Source organism: Mustela putorius, unplaced genomic scaffold, assembly GCF_011764305.1.
Source record: "Mustela putorius furo isolate JIRA1106 unplaced genomic scaffold, ASM1176430v1.1 tig00000151_pilon_pilon_pilon, whole genome shotgun sequence".
NCBI lineage: Eukaryota > Metazoa > Chordata > Mammalia > Carnivora > Mustelidae > Mustela > Mustela putorius.
In genome coordinates this window covers 7889518-7902671 of record NW_025421296.1, presented here as the reverse complement: position 1 = coordinate 7902671, position 13154 = coordinate 7889518, and the positions used below count along the sequence as shown (strand labels likewise).

Here is a 13154-nt window from a genome sequence, read left to right as displayed (position 1 = left end):
ACATAAAGAAACATGGGTAACCATAGAAAGAACGCAGGAACAAAAATCACTGAAAATATAGATTTAGGACCACAGAGAATAGAAATGGGAAAGCCTGGAAAAATAAAATAGAGATGACTAAAATGTTAATCTGAGTTAAAGAGATAATTAGAGAAACGGATCACAAAAGAGATATAATATAACGTAGTTGGACTACCCAGAGAAACAGACCCTGATTTTTAAAGATTTTATTTATTTATTTGACAGAGAGAGATCACAAGTAGGCAGAGAGGCAGGCAGAGAGAGAGAGGAAGAAGCAGGCTCCCTGCCGAGCAGAGAGCCCAATGAGGGACTCGATCCCAGGACCCTGAGATCACGACCTGAGCCGAAGGCAGCGGCTTAACCCACTGAGCCACCCAGGCGCCCCAGACCCTGATTTTTAAATATACAATTAAAGAAAAGGTTCTTAAATTTGAAACAAACAAAACAAAACAAAACAAAAAAAGAAAAACCTTTTTAGGAGAAAAATTTCTAGTTTTAAGAAGTTTTAAGGGAATTATTTAAGCATTTAAGCAAAGGAATAAATCACTTACAGGGGAAATATATATAAAGACTTCCACAGAAATATATTGGCCCAAAAATGTACACGATCCTCCAGGAAAAGAGTGACCCAAGAATCTTATACAACATGAAATTTGTAATGTAAATGTAAAAGCTGTGTATACACTTGTAAACATTCACACACAAGAAATGTATTTTCTGATCCCCTTTTGGGAAATCTACTAGAGGACAACATTCAGCCAAACTAAAGACGACTGAACATTACAGAGAGAGAGGTTTGGCCATGAACGATGAGTCTACTTACATGTAGAAACAAGACCAAAACAAAAAGAAAGATTATAGTGAAAAACAGGAAGTGAAAATATTAAATTTTGACCTCCTCAAAAAGAGTCCATTAAAAATAGGTCTGGAAAAGAATGTGAGAGGTGGTGCATGTGTAATAATTTCCTCACCTTCAGTAGTTGCACAGGTAAAAAGACACCAGGTAAAATGGACAAATGAAGTTATGGGTATAATTATATTTAACAGTACAATTGTGAATGCTAAGAAATATTAATTAAAAAAAAAAAACAGAAACCAAATGGCTTTAGATTTCTGACACATCAGTTTCTAACAAGGTCCCATGGTGAAATTAGCAGTGAAAATTTGCTGTAAAAGGCAAGTGGTGCAGAGTTGGAGATGGGCTGAGACATGTAGGCTTGTGCCCAGGTACAGCAGTGGCTAGATCAAGAAGCAGGTAAGTTTAAAGATATGAATTTGTGTAAAAGGTGCATGATAATTTTAAAAAATAATAAAAATATAACATAAAATATTATAATTATGATAATATCTATATGTTATGTAAATAAATGAAATGGTGTAAACTCATCTCTTGGAAAATTGTTCATATTGCTCAGAATATAAAATTACATGCTGTACAGAATGTTAAAAAACTAAATCTAAAACAAAGTGATTCAAAATATTTGAAAATTAAAGATGGGACAGTGATAAAACAGATAAATTCAAATAATAATGCAGGGAGTCTCAATATCATATAAGAAATTTGCACAGTATATAAAAATCATAAGAAGGACATTTTATAGCAATAATATGTGAAATTCATAATGAAGATATAATTATACATTTTTATGCACCAAATAACTTAGTGGCAATATCCATAAAGCAGAAATTATAGGAGATTCAAGGACAAATAACAAAATATTAAAATACATGATTTTAATTCACCCATCTCATGCTATAATACATCAAGTAGGTAAAAATATGGGTAGGAATAAAAAAGCTGAATAGCATAATTATTGAAGTAGGTGTATTTGAGATGCATATATGATAAATGGCAGGCTGAAAAATGGCTCCCAAAAGATATTCATATACTAATCCCTGCTACTGTTATTTTATTTAGAAAAACACACAGAGAAGATCAAGGTAGAGACTCTGTGATGAAGCTATAAGATAAGAATTGTCAACAATTACTGGCAATGGCAAGAGAATCAATTTCTGTTGCTCCAAGCCACCAAGTATGTGGTAATTTATCACAGTAACCTTAGAAAAATGTGTGTGTGTGCGTGTGTGTGTGTATCCCTCTTATTTTATTGATTTGTTTGTTTATTTTATTCCTCTTATTTTATTTACATTCATATCTGTATTTACCCATTTTTATGTGAAAATATATTTTACAACATTTTTTCTAGGTAATCATAGATATTTTTATAAAAATAGAACATTGTTTCAGTTAGAAAGAAAATCTTGGCAAATAATAACCTCAGGAAAGTAAATAAAAATGACTGTAAACATATAGGATGTCAACCTCATGCATAATAGGAGTAAGCACCTGAAACTATGATGATACATTATTTTGTATCTTCAGATTGGCAAGAATAATTCTATTTTTTCCTCCTCCATTGTCTATCCTTTCCTGTGATGCTCTCTATCCCTGGAGCATGACCCATAGCATACATTACTCAGTCATCTTTTGTACAAGGTTTTAGTTGAATTTAGCCACCAGCAGGTGCTGACAAGAGATTGAAGGTCAAGAGGAGAAAGTGGTTGAGGCAATTTTTTATTTCTTCCTCCCTGTGTTGGTACATTGATTCTGTGGCAGTGAATGGTTCCTCTTTAAGATTGGGTCTCATATGGTGATCCTTCTTCCATGGCTTCTACTTTATTTTTTAAAAGATTTTAATTATTTATTTGAGAGAGAGAAAGTGTAAGCAGTGGTGGGGGGAGAGGGAGAACTCTGGGCTCAATCCCAGAACTCTAGGATCATGACTTGAGCCAACATCATGATCTAAGCCAAGGTGATGACCTGAACCAAAGACAGACGATTAACTGACTGAGCCACCCAAGTGCCTTTCCATGGCTTCTACTTTCAGTGGATTCGTAGAACCATAGGTCGTTTGAAATAATCCCATTTTAATAGAAATTATCTTTACTAAAAGTACTAAAAGGTAAAGAGTGAAAAACTAGAAGAGAGAGCCCAAGAGCCCTGGGAAAATATAAAGTAGTCTAACATAGGTGTAATTGAAGTCCCAGAAAGAAAAGAGAAAGATATTTGAAGAGAAAATGGCTAAGAAATTTTTAAAATTAAGAAAGACAACAAACCACAGATTCAAGAATTTCATAGGACTCAAAGCATGAATAAAATATAAACACAAAATTTTTAAAAATACAGTACATCACCCAAAGAGAGAAAGAAAAGCTTGGGGAAGAGTTTCTTTGGGAAATGAAGACATTCATTCCTTATGTATGCCACACATGGGTACAGGGCAAGACATGAGTTCAGAAAGGATGTGAGAAGATGACAAGCTTTCACTTTTGGCTAATCTCTTGGGTCAGTACAAAAAGAAACTAAAGACTGATTTGGAATAATATATGTCTGGGCTAAGTGTTAAAACGGTGTTCCAGCTCAAAGTCATTCTGCTAAGACAGGGAAACTTTTTTTGTTTTTGTTTGTTTGCTTATTTCTTTGTATGCATGACTGCATGTGTGTGTGTGTGTGTGTGTCTGTATGTGTGTGTGTGTGTTGTAGCAGCTCCTAGCATTCAAGGAGATCTCTGTCAAAACATTAGCTGAAAACAAGCTAAAGAATACATTGACCCGAGTGCCTGGGTGGCTCAGTGGGTTAAGCTTCTGCCTTCGGCTCAGGTCATGGTCTCGGGGTCCTGGGATCGAGCCCTGCATCTGGCTCTCTGCTCAGCTCTCTGCCTACCTCTCTGCCTATTTGTGATCGCTGTTTGTCAAATAAATAAATAAAATCTTAAAAAAAAAGAATACAGTAACCACCCAAAACTAGGAGAAAAGTCTACAAAAATGGTTCAGAAAAGTACAAAACAAATGAGTAACTGCCTTCAACAAGCAAGAATGGCACACCCTGGGAATGGCAAAATGGCAAAATGATTTCCAGAGTTACCACATAATAATATTTAAATATCTAGTTTTCAACAAAAAAATCACAAGACATACAAAGAAGCTGAAAAGTATGGCCCAAAGAAAACTATAATAATTACAACAGTTAGGTTTTGAGTAGGATGGTTAGATAAAACAATGTAGCAGAATGAAGAATCCACTAATAGACCTACAGAAATATGATCAATTGATGTTTACAAAGGTGCAATGGCTATTCAATATTAAAAAGATAGTGTTTTCAACAAATGGGAAGGAACAACTGGACTTTCATGAAGACACATCACCAAAATAGTTTCATGAATAACACACATACACGTGAAAACATGCTCAACATTGTTTATTAGTTATTGTTAAAACATGAATTATAAACACAATGACATATTACTAACCATCCACTGCAATGGCTGAAAGTTCAACAAAACAAAACAAAACAAAAACCTGACAACACGCATGCTAATGAATGTGCAGAACAACCTGAAATCAGTTATATTTCCAATAGGAATGCAAAATAATACAACCATGTTTCTTATAAAATTAATCACACACTTATTACAGAACCTAGCAACCCTCTCCCTAGGAATTTAGTCAAGATAAATGAAAACGTATATTTACACAAAGACCATTATATGACCAGCAGCTTTATTCATAATGGTCAAAATCTAGACAAAAATCTAAATGATGTCCTATAAACTGTGAGTGGATTAAAAAACTGTGGTATCTCCATGCAATGGAATACACATGTTCAGAAAGAATGTGAGAAGATCAATAAATGACCTGAACTCCGGACACATGCAACAACATGGATAATTCTTCAAAGCATTATATGAGGTGAAAGAAGCCTTCTACAAAAGCCTACATATAGTCTGACGCAATTTATATGACATTTTGGGAACTCCAGTTTGTGAAGAGAGAAATTGGGTTGGTGGTTGCCCCAGCCAACAAGTGAGGGAAGAGACTTGACAACAAGTTGATATGAAGGAACTTTTTGGTATCTTGGAAATATTCAATATCTTGATGGTAGTGGTAATTATTGATCAAACTGTATTTTTAAGGGGTGAGTTTTATATGTAAATTAAAATTTAATAACCTGACAAAAAAAATTTGACAAAACATATGTCAAGCTGCTCTGAATACCCTAAAGAGAAAGCGTATTCCCTTGGAACTAAAAAACCATGATTGTACAAATTTTAAAAAACAGGATGGATATTGCATTTGTAATTAGATAAACTAGAAACAATTCTCTCAAAAAAAAATCGGCAAACACGGAGATGACTATTAGGTGATAAAATCTAAGAAAGAATAAGGAAAAAAAAAGATGTTTAGTTTTAGAGAGGAAAAAAAAAGAGGATAAGAGAGAAAAAACATGGCAAATATCTAAATTTTTCAAATAAAAAAGGCACAAGCACAGGTCTTGTTATATTTGGGGAAAGAATACACGTAATGTTTACCTATGACTTCAGATAACCAAATGTTCAAATATGCAATGAAATTAATAACTGGGTAACATATCATTAAAATAGTGAACAAAAACTTGGTCAATGTTATAAAATAAGAAAAATAAATGAAGGTGAATATAAGGAAGTATAATAGCCACAAGGAGTTAAAGTTAAATGAGTTAGACAAGCATATCAGTAATCAACATGCATTGGCTGAAATTGAATTCTGGGGACTATACTATTAAAATGATGTGGAAAGATTGAATATTAAGTAAGAGTAAGAAATTTTCACGTGCTTGTTGTGTGACAAACTGCCACTGACATAAGTAAAAACATTAAAATGTATATAGAGGATTGAATAATGCAGTATCACTTGGTTTCTTCTAAGCAAAAAAGACATGTTACTTTCAAATAACTGTATATATTTAGAAAAAGAACCAAATAGGTAGTACATGGAAAAAGTTTAAATGACATAAGAAAAATAGGTATTTTAGAGACTCCAAATCTGACCACAATGCAGTGCAAACAACAAAAACATATAATACCAAGTAAATAAAGGCCACAGAAGTCTGACAAAAAGGAATTTTCCTTTATTCAATTTTTGGGTCAAAGAGTAAACCAAGATTGAAATGTCAGCATTTAGAAATGATGTCTAATGTGAAAAACTCGAAAACAACCTTCAAAGACATAAACACTTCTGTTAATTAAAAAAAAATTATTGAACATAAATGTTATGCAAATTACTTCTAAAATTATGGTCTTTTGAATATTCAAGGCTGTGCTTTTTCTGTTATTTTCTGGTTCAGAATTTTTTATAGTTCCCATGCTGTTACCTTTTTCTGTTTGGATTAGTTTTCTTCAACTAAAAAGGAAGCTGGGCCTAAGGTTTTCTGAAATACAAGACTTAAGATTGTTCTGATTGGCCTTCCCAAAGCTAGACACGGAATAGAAGTTGATGACTGCAACCTCAGCTCAGTTTCTTATATGCAGCTGACATTTATCCAAATTGAGTCTGTTGGATTTCATTGGATTCTTTGACTCTAGTACTATGGTTCTTCCATTATTCTTGAGAGGGAGAACATAGAGTTCTCCACTACAGAAATACTACATATAATTGATGTACAACATCAATTGGAGGTCTGCACTCTTCACCAGGCTTGTCCTATCTCCAATTATGCACATTATGCTTTTTCTTTTGAAAATATGAATTCAACCATGTTTTCTTCTGTATTTGCTGTCTCTGGATGAGTTTGAAGATAGAAATGAAAGGGCCTCAGTTCTTGCTAATTCCCTACATAGATCCCATTCAAAAGAAGGCAGATGCTGAGTTTTCTGGATAGCACAGACCCTATGACTTGAATCACAGGCAGAAAATGGTATGAGGGGAAGGAGTTTTTGCATATTCTTTGTGTCCATCCATGCTTATTGTTTGGTTTTACTCAAGTAATATGCATAGTCAGGAGGTTTTGTTTTTTGTTTTGTTTTATTTCAAGCCTTTGGCAACACAATAAAGGCCATTTTCTGGGCATTTGAAAAGGGCTGGAATTTGTAGAAGGATTTTATGTCATTAATACTTTGCTAGCCTGATAATATCATCTTCCCATTTTTTTTCCTATGTTTCAGTGATGATCATCCTAAAATTTTATATATGTCCATAATCATCTTCCTAAGGTAAATCCCAAGAAGTAGAATTAACCATTCAAAGATATGAGTATTTTTAAGATTTTTGATACACTGGCCATAACAACACCAACCGTCCATGTCAATTGCTATTTGCTTCCAAAATATTTAGAATTTCTCATTTCAATACCATATATTCATTTTTTTTAAAAAAATAGCCATTCTATCACACAAAATAGTATCTCAGTATGTAGATTCTACTCATTTTTCATTAAAAAGATACAAATTAACGTGGAAGCTATCCAGTTTTCCAGGTCAGCAATTGCAAATCCCATAGCCATAGCCTATAGCTGTGAGATGTGTAACATAAATTAGCAAAACAGCTCAGGGAATTCTGGGTACTATAGTAAAATATCTCCTTTGTAAAACAGGGATAGTTGCTACTCAACTCCAACTGATGTTGCCATGAAGAAATGAGGTCTAGTTTTGTGAAAGCTTCCAAGGGAAACTAGACATCCAGAAAAGGAAATGAAATCTCCTGGAGTTTAAATACCAGACTCTAAGTCAACTTTTTAAAAATATTTCATAGACCAAGACAAAAACATTTTGGACATGATTTGGCCGATAGCCCAGAAGATTAGAACCATCATACATAGTTTGTGCCAAATATCTATTAAATTTATAATGAAAAGACTTACACATGTGAACCTTATTACCTTAACTACATAGAAATATATTTGCTGAGTTGCTTTTGGTTTTCTATCATCAGATTTTACAGAGAATTAACATTTGCGAAGTGCATTTAAGAGATTCTTTACATTTTCTACCAATCTGCTTAAGACCTAACAGGGAAAGTACACGAACAGATCAATAGATGTAGAAAACATATCAGGTAAAGTCATTATCAGTTCATGATACAAACTGTTAGCAAGCTAGGAATGGCAGGAGATATTGTCAGTCTGAATAAAAACATCTATAACAAATCTATAGGTAGCGTTAGGTTTCCTTTTGAAAAACTGTATTGTTTCCCCTCAGAATCAGGAAAAAAGTCAAGAATGTCCATTTTCACCACACTTATTTAACATTTTGCTAGAAGTGTTAGCCAATGAAATAAAGTAAGGAAAAGAAATTACTGCCATACAAATTAGAAATGGAGAAATGAAGCTGTTCCTATTTGCAAGCAACATGACTCTCTATGCAATAAACCCCATCAAATCTACAAAAGAAAGACTCTCTGAACTAATAAGCGAGGTTAGAAAAGTTGCATGGTACAGAGTCAAATTATAAAAATCAATTGTATTTCTATAAACTAACAACAAATTATTGTAAACCTAACCTTAAAAAAGTACCTTTTACAATAGCCCCTCCTCTAAAAAGCAAACAATATAAATCTAACAAAATGTATATGGGATTTATATAATGCAAAACATTGCTGAAAAAAAAAGTCAAAGACCTAAATAAATGGAGAGAATACTGTGTTCATTATTGGGATAATCAATAGAGTTTATATCTGCTTAATTTAGTATAGACAATGCATTCCAAATCAAAATTCTGGTATGAGATTTATAGATATAGACAAGCTGACTCCATGATTTATATGAAAAGACAGAAAACCAAACCAAACCAAAACAAAAAGCCCTAGGATATTCAAAGCAAATGGAAAAAAGAAGAAAATGGGGCAACTCCCACAATCAAAATTTAAGAGTTACCGTAAAGTTCCAGTAGTCAAGAAGGTAATGGTGATTTTTTTTTAAAAAGTCACATTGATCAATAGAACAGAAATTTTAAAAATAAACATATATAGATAGTATCAGCTTATTTTTTTTAACAAAGCTTCAAAGACAAACCAATGGAGATATGAAAATGTTTTTCAACATATGGTGAAGTCACAGTTGGATATTCCAATGCAAAAATTGAACATAGACTTTTACTTCACAGTGTATATAAAAATTTAATCACAACTGGTGATTGACTTAAATGTAAAAGATATATAAAATTCACAGAACACATGGGAGAAAAATCTTTAGAAACTTATGATAGGCAAAAATTCATAAAAATAATATCTAATTCCATGAAAGTTAAAAGGGACAAATTGAACTTCATTAAAATTAAAATAATTTTTCTTTGCTAAAAACACTGTTATAAAAACCAAAAGCCAACCCTCCTACCAACTGGGAAAAAGTATTTGAAAAAGTTATACATTTGATGGGGTGCCTGGATGGCTTAGTTAGTTAAGTGTTGGTCTCTTAGTTTCCACTCAGATCATGATCTCTGGACCTTGAAATTGAGCCCTGCATCAGACTCCCCACTCAGCTGCAAGTCTGCTTCTCTCCCTCACCCTTTGGCCTTCCCCAAACTCTCTCTCTTTCTCTCAAGTAAATAAATAATATTTTTTTTAATTTCATGAGAGACATTATTCTTTTTTTAATTTTTCAAAGATTTTATTTATTTATTTGACAGACAAAGATCACAAGTAGGCAGAGAGGCAGGCAGAGAGAGGAGGAAGCAGGCTCTCTGCGGAGCAGAGAGCCTGATGTGGGGCTCGATCCCAGGACCTTGGGACCATGACCCGAGCTGAAGGCAGAGGCTTTAACCCACTGAGCCACCCAGGTGCCCCAATAAATAATTTTTAAAAAATTGTGTATTTGAGGTAGGTGACTGCTTGCTGGATTGTAGCCACAGGTCATGTGACTAGAAGGGCTCTTCACAGATGCTGTCCCTCCCTGGCAAGTCCTCAGTGCCCCAGCCATGGGATGCTGATACAGCAGCCAGAACGAGGACTCAAACAAGGACTTAGAGGAACGGAAGCTGCTGCTGGACCCTGGCAGCCCCCCACCAAAGCTCTCAATGTAGCTGAGAGTAACTACCATAGCCTGCCTCCCACTCCCACAGATGAGCAAGCCCTACTCTCCTCCAGCCTTGCTAAGACAGCCAGCAACATCAATGGCATGTCTGCTGTGGACTTTCAGGGCACGGAACAGCATGAGCACACGGAGCCAGCGAAGCAGTACAGCACACACTTGGCTGTGCTGAGCAGCAGTCTGACTCACTGGAAGAAGCTGCTGCCCCACCATCTCTCACCAGCCAGTCCCACCAAATGCCGGCCAGCAAACCCTTCCCCCGTCCGACTTACAGCAGGTCTACAGGAGAGCTGCTGATGCCGCAGTACACTTTCTCAGATCGGACAGGATGAAAAGAGGAGCTGGTTGTACAGTTTGGGATCCTGTGAAGAGGGGATCCTTGGACAGCGCTTCTTCTTCTGTCTTCACCCCAACTCCACCCTGCCTCCATGGGCCTCCAGCTTCACCATGGCTCACACAGAGCCCTAACCTACCACAGAGAAGAGGGTGGAGGAAGAGAAGAGTAGCTGGAAGCCTGGGCCAGTGAGCATGGAGCAGGGGAGGACAGAACCATTTGAGACTGGCCGTCCAAGCCCTGGCCAGGGATGGGGTGGGGGTGAAAAGGTTAGGGTATAGCAGGTGTTCAGTGTCCCTGGGAAGGTGGAGGGTGACCCCTAGGGGACCTCGGGGAACCCTCTTCCCATCCTTTCTCGTGGCCTCACTTCTGTCCCGGTCTCCCCTACTTGGTGCTGACATGCACCTCACTAGCATTTGTGAACAGAGTCTGGACAAGCTTGATTGTGTTTTTGTTTACTATTTTAAAGATATTATTTATTTATTTGATGGGGAGATAACACAAGCCGGGGGGAATGGGGAATGGCAGGCAGAAAGAAGGAGAAGCAGACTCCCAGCTGAGCAGAGAGCCCAACATAGGCCTCCTTCCCAAGACTCTGGGACCATTACCTGAGTGGAAGGCAGATGCTTGACCAACCGAGCTAAACAGGCATGCCTGGAGGAGCTTTATTCTGAATGAGCTGAGTTTGTATTTCTAGCACCCTGGGATTTTACATTTTTGGAGTTTGGGGGCTTTGTTGCCTTCAATAAAGGAAATATACTCATCTGAAAATAAAAATAAAATAGAAAATAAAAAATTATATATTTGACAAAGGACTTATATCCATAATGTATCGAAAGTGCTGTGAAAACCCAGCAATAAGGAAGAAAAGAACCCACTTTAAAAATGGACCAAAGTCTTGGGCGCCTGGGTGGCTCAGTGGGTTAAGCCGCTGCCTTCGGCTCAGGTCATGATCTCAGAGTCCTGGGATCGAGTCCTGCATCAGGCTCTCTGCTCAGCGGGGAGCCTGCTTCCTCCTCTCTCTGCCTGCCTCTCCATCTACTTGTGATTTCTCTCTGTCAAATAAATAAATAAAATCTTTAAAAAAAAATAAAATAAAAAAAATAAAAATGGACCAAAGTCAGAACAGACTCTTCATCAAAGAAACTATTCAAAAGGGAAAATAAACACATCAAAAATGATCACTATCATTAGCAATTATGGAAAAGCAAATGAGAACCACAAGGAGATTCCACTCTATACTTACTAAAATGGGAAAGAAAAATAAAATGTGACAATACCACGTGATGGCAAAGATGCAGAGCAGGAGAAACTCTTATTCTTTGCTTGTCAGTTTACAAAATGTTATCGTCATTCTGCAAAACAGTTAGGCAGTTTCATAAGATGTTAAACATGCTGCCATAGCTTATAGCAATCTCATTCTTAGGTAATTACTCTAGAGAAATAAAAATTAATCCTCACACTAAATATCATGTATGAATATTTATAGGGTCTTATCCATAATCACTAGAAATAGAGACAACCAAAAAAACACTTCAGTGGGTGAATGGATAAAAGTGGTATGTCAATGCAACAGAATACTATTTAGCAATGAAAAAGAACGACCCATTGATACATGCAACAACATGAATGATGTTAAATCTATACAGAAGATGAAAAAATCCAGTCTTGAAAGTTTGCTTCCTGTAGGAGGTTAAAGCTGTAGAAACTGAAAATAGATCAATAGTTACCAGGATTAGGGGTGCAGGAGGGTTTCACCACAAGAGAAAAGCACAGTGAAGTTTTATGGGGTGATGGAACTCTTCCAACCTGTTTGTGGTAGTCATTATACAAATCTATATGTGTATTGAAAATCATAGAACTCTATACCCAACTACTGATTTTTAATGTAAATGAAAATACATCTAATTATCAAATAGCCTGCATAATAAAGTAGTATTCTTAACAATTAAAAAACAAACAAACAAACAAACAAACAAACCCAGATACTTGGCCGCCTAGGTGGCTGAGTCAGTTAGGTGTCTACCTTTGGCTCAGGTCATGATCTTGGGGTCCCGGGATCGAGCCCCATGTTGGGCTCCTTGCTCAGTGGGGAGCCTGCTACTCCCTCTTCCTTTGCCACTTCTCTTGCTTGTGCTCTCTTGCTGTCAAATAAATAAATAAAATCTTTTAAAAAATAAAATAAACCCAGATACTTTCTGTGTGTTACTAAAAATTCTGACCCCAGGTCTAGCTCCACAATCTAATAACTCCAAGTTATAAATGTGCAATAAAGAGGATTCACTTATTTTTAAAGTCCTAAAATTAAAAAAATGTCAGCTAACTAAACAAATGAACAAACAAACACAAAAATACTGAAACAGACCCATAAATAGAGAAAATGAACTGATGGTTGCCAGAGGGGAGGAGGGCGGAGGGATGGGCAAAATGAGTGAAGGGGAGTGGAAGGTACAGGTTTCCAGTTATGGAATGAATAAGTCATGGTATACAGCACAGGGAATATAGTCAATGTGACTATCATAGTTCTGGATGGTGACAGATGGTTAGTTACACTTGTGGGGAGCATAGCATGACACCGACCTGTCGAAACACTACGTCGTACACCTGAGACCAATGTAACATTGTATGTCCGCTATTTGTCAATTTTTTAAAAAAGAGAAAAATATCTCAGCTAAAAATCAGAGATTAAAGTACATACATAGAGGTGTTTTTGGTGTTGATTAATATATTTGGAAGTAATATCTAAAAACAAACAAACAAACAAACAAACAAAAACCACTGTTTCTCCTTGATCTGACAAGAGACTTTTACAGATGTACTTTTGACACTAATAGAAACAGTAGCATTTTATTTGTATTTGTTTTTTTTTCCTGCTTTTAGTACCTATGGATTGTAATGTTAGTGGTAGGTCTGTAAAACTGCTGATATATATTTTCTTAGCAAGCACACCTTTACAAAGTA

At 35.8% G+C, this 13154-nt stretch overlaps 1 pseudogene; it reads left to right on the top strand.

The window, feature by feature from the left end:
- Positions 1-9746: 9746 nt before the first annotated feature.
- LOC101687298 lies at positions 9747-10191 on the top strand (annotated as a pseudogene).
- Positions 10192-13154: the final 2963 nt, after the last annotated feature.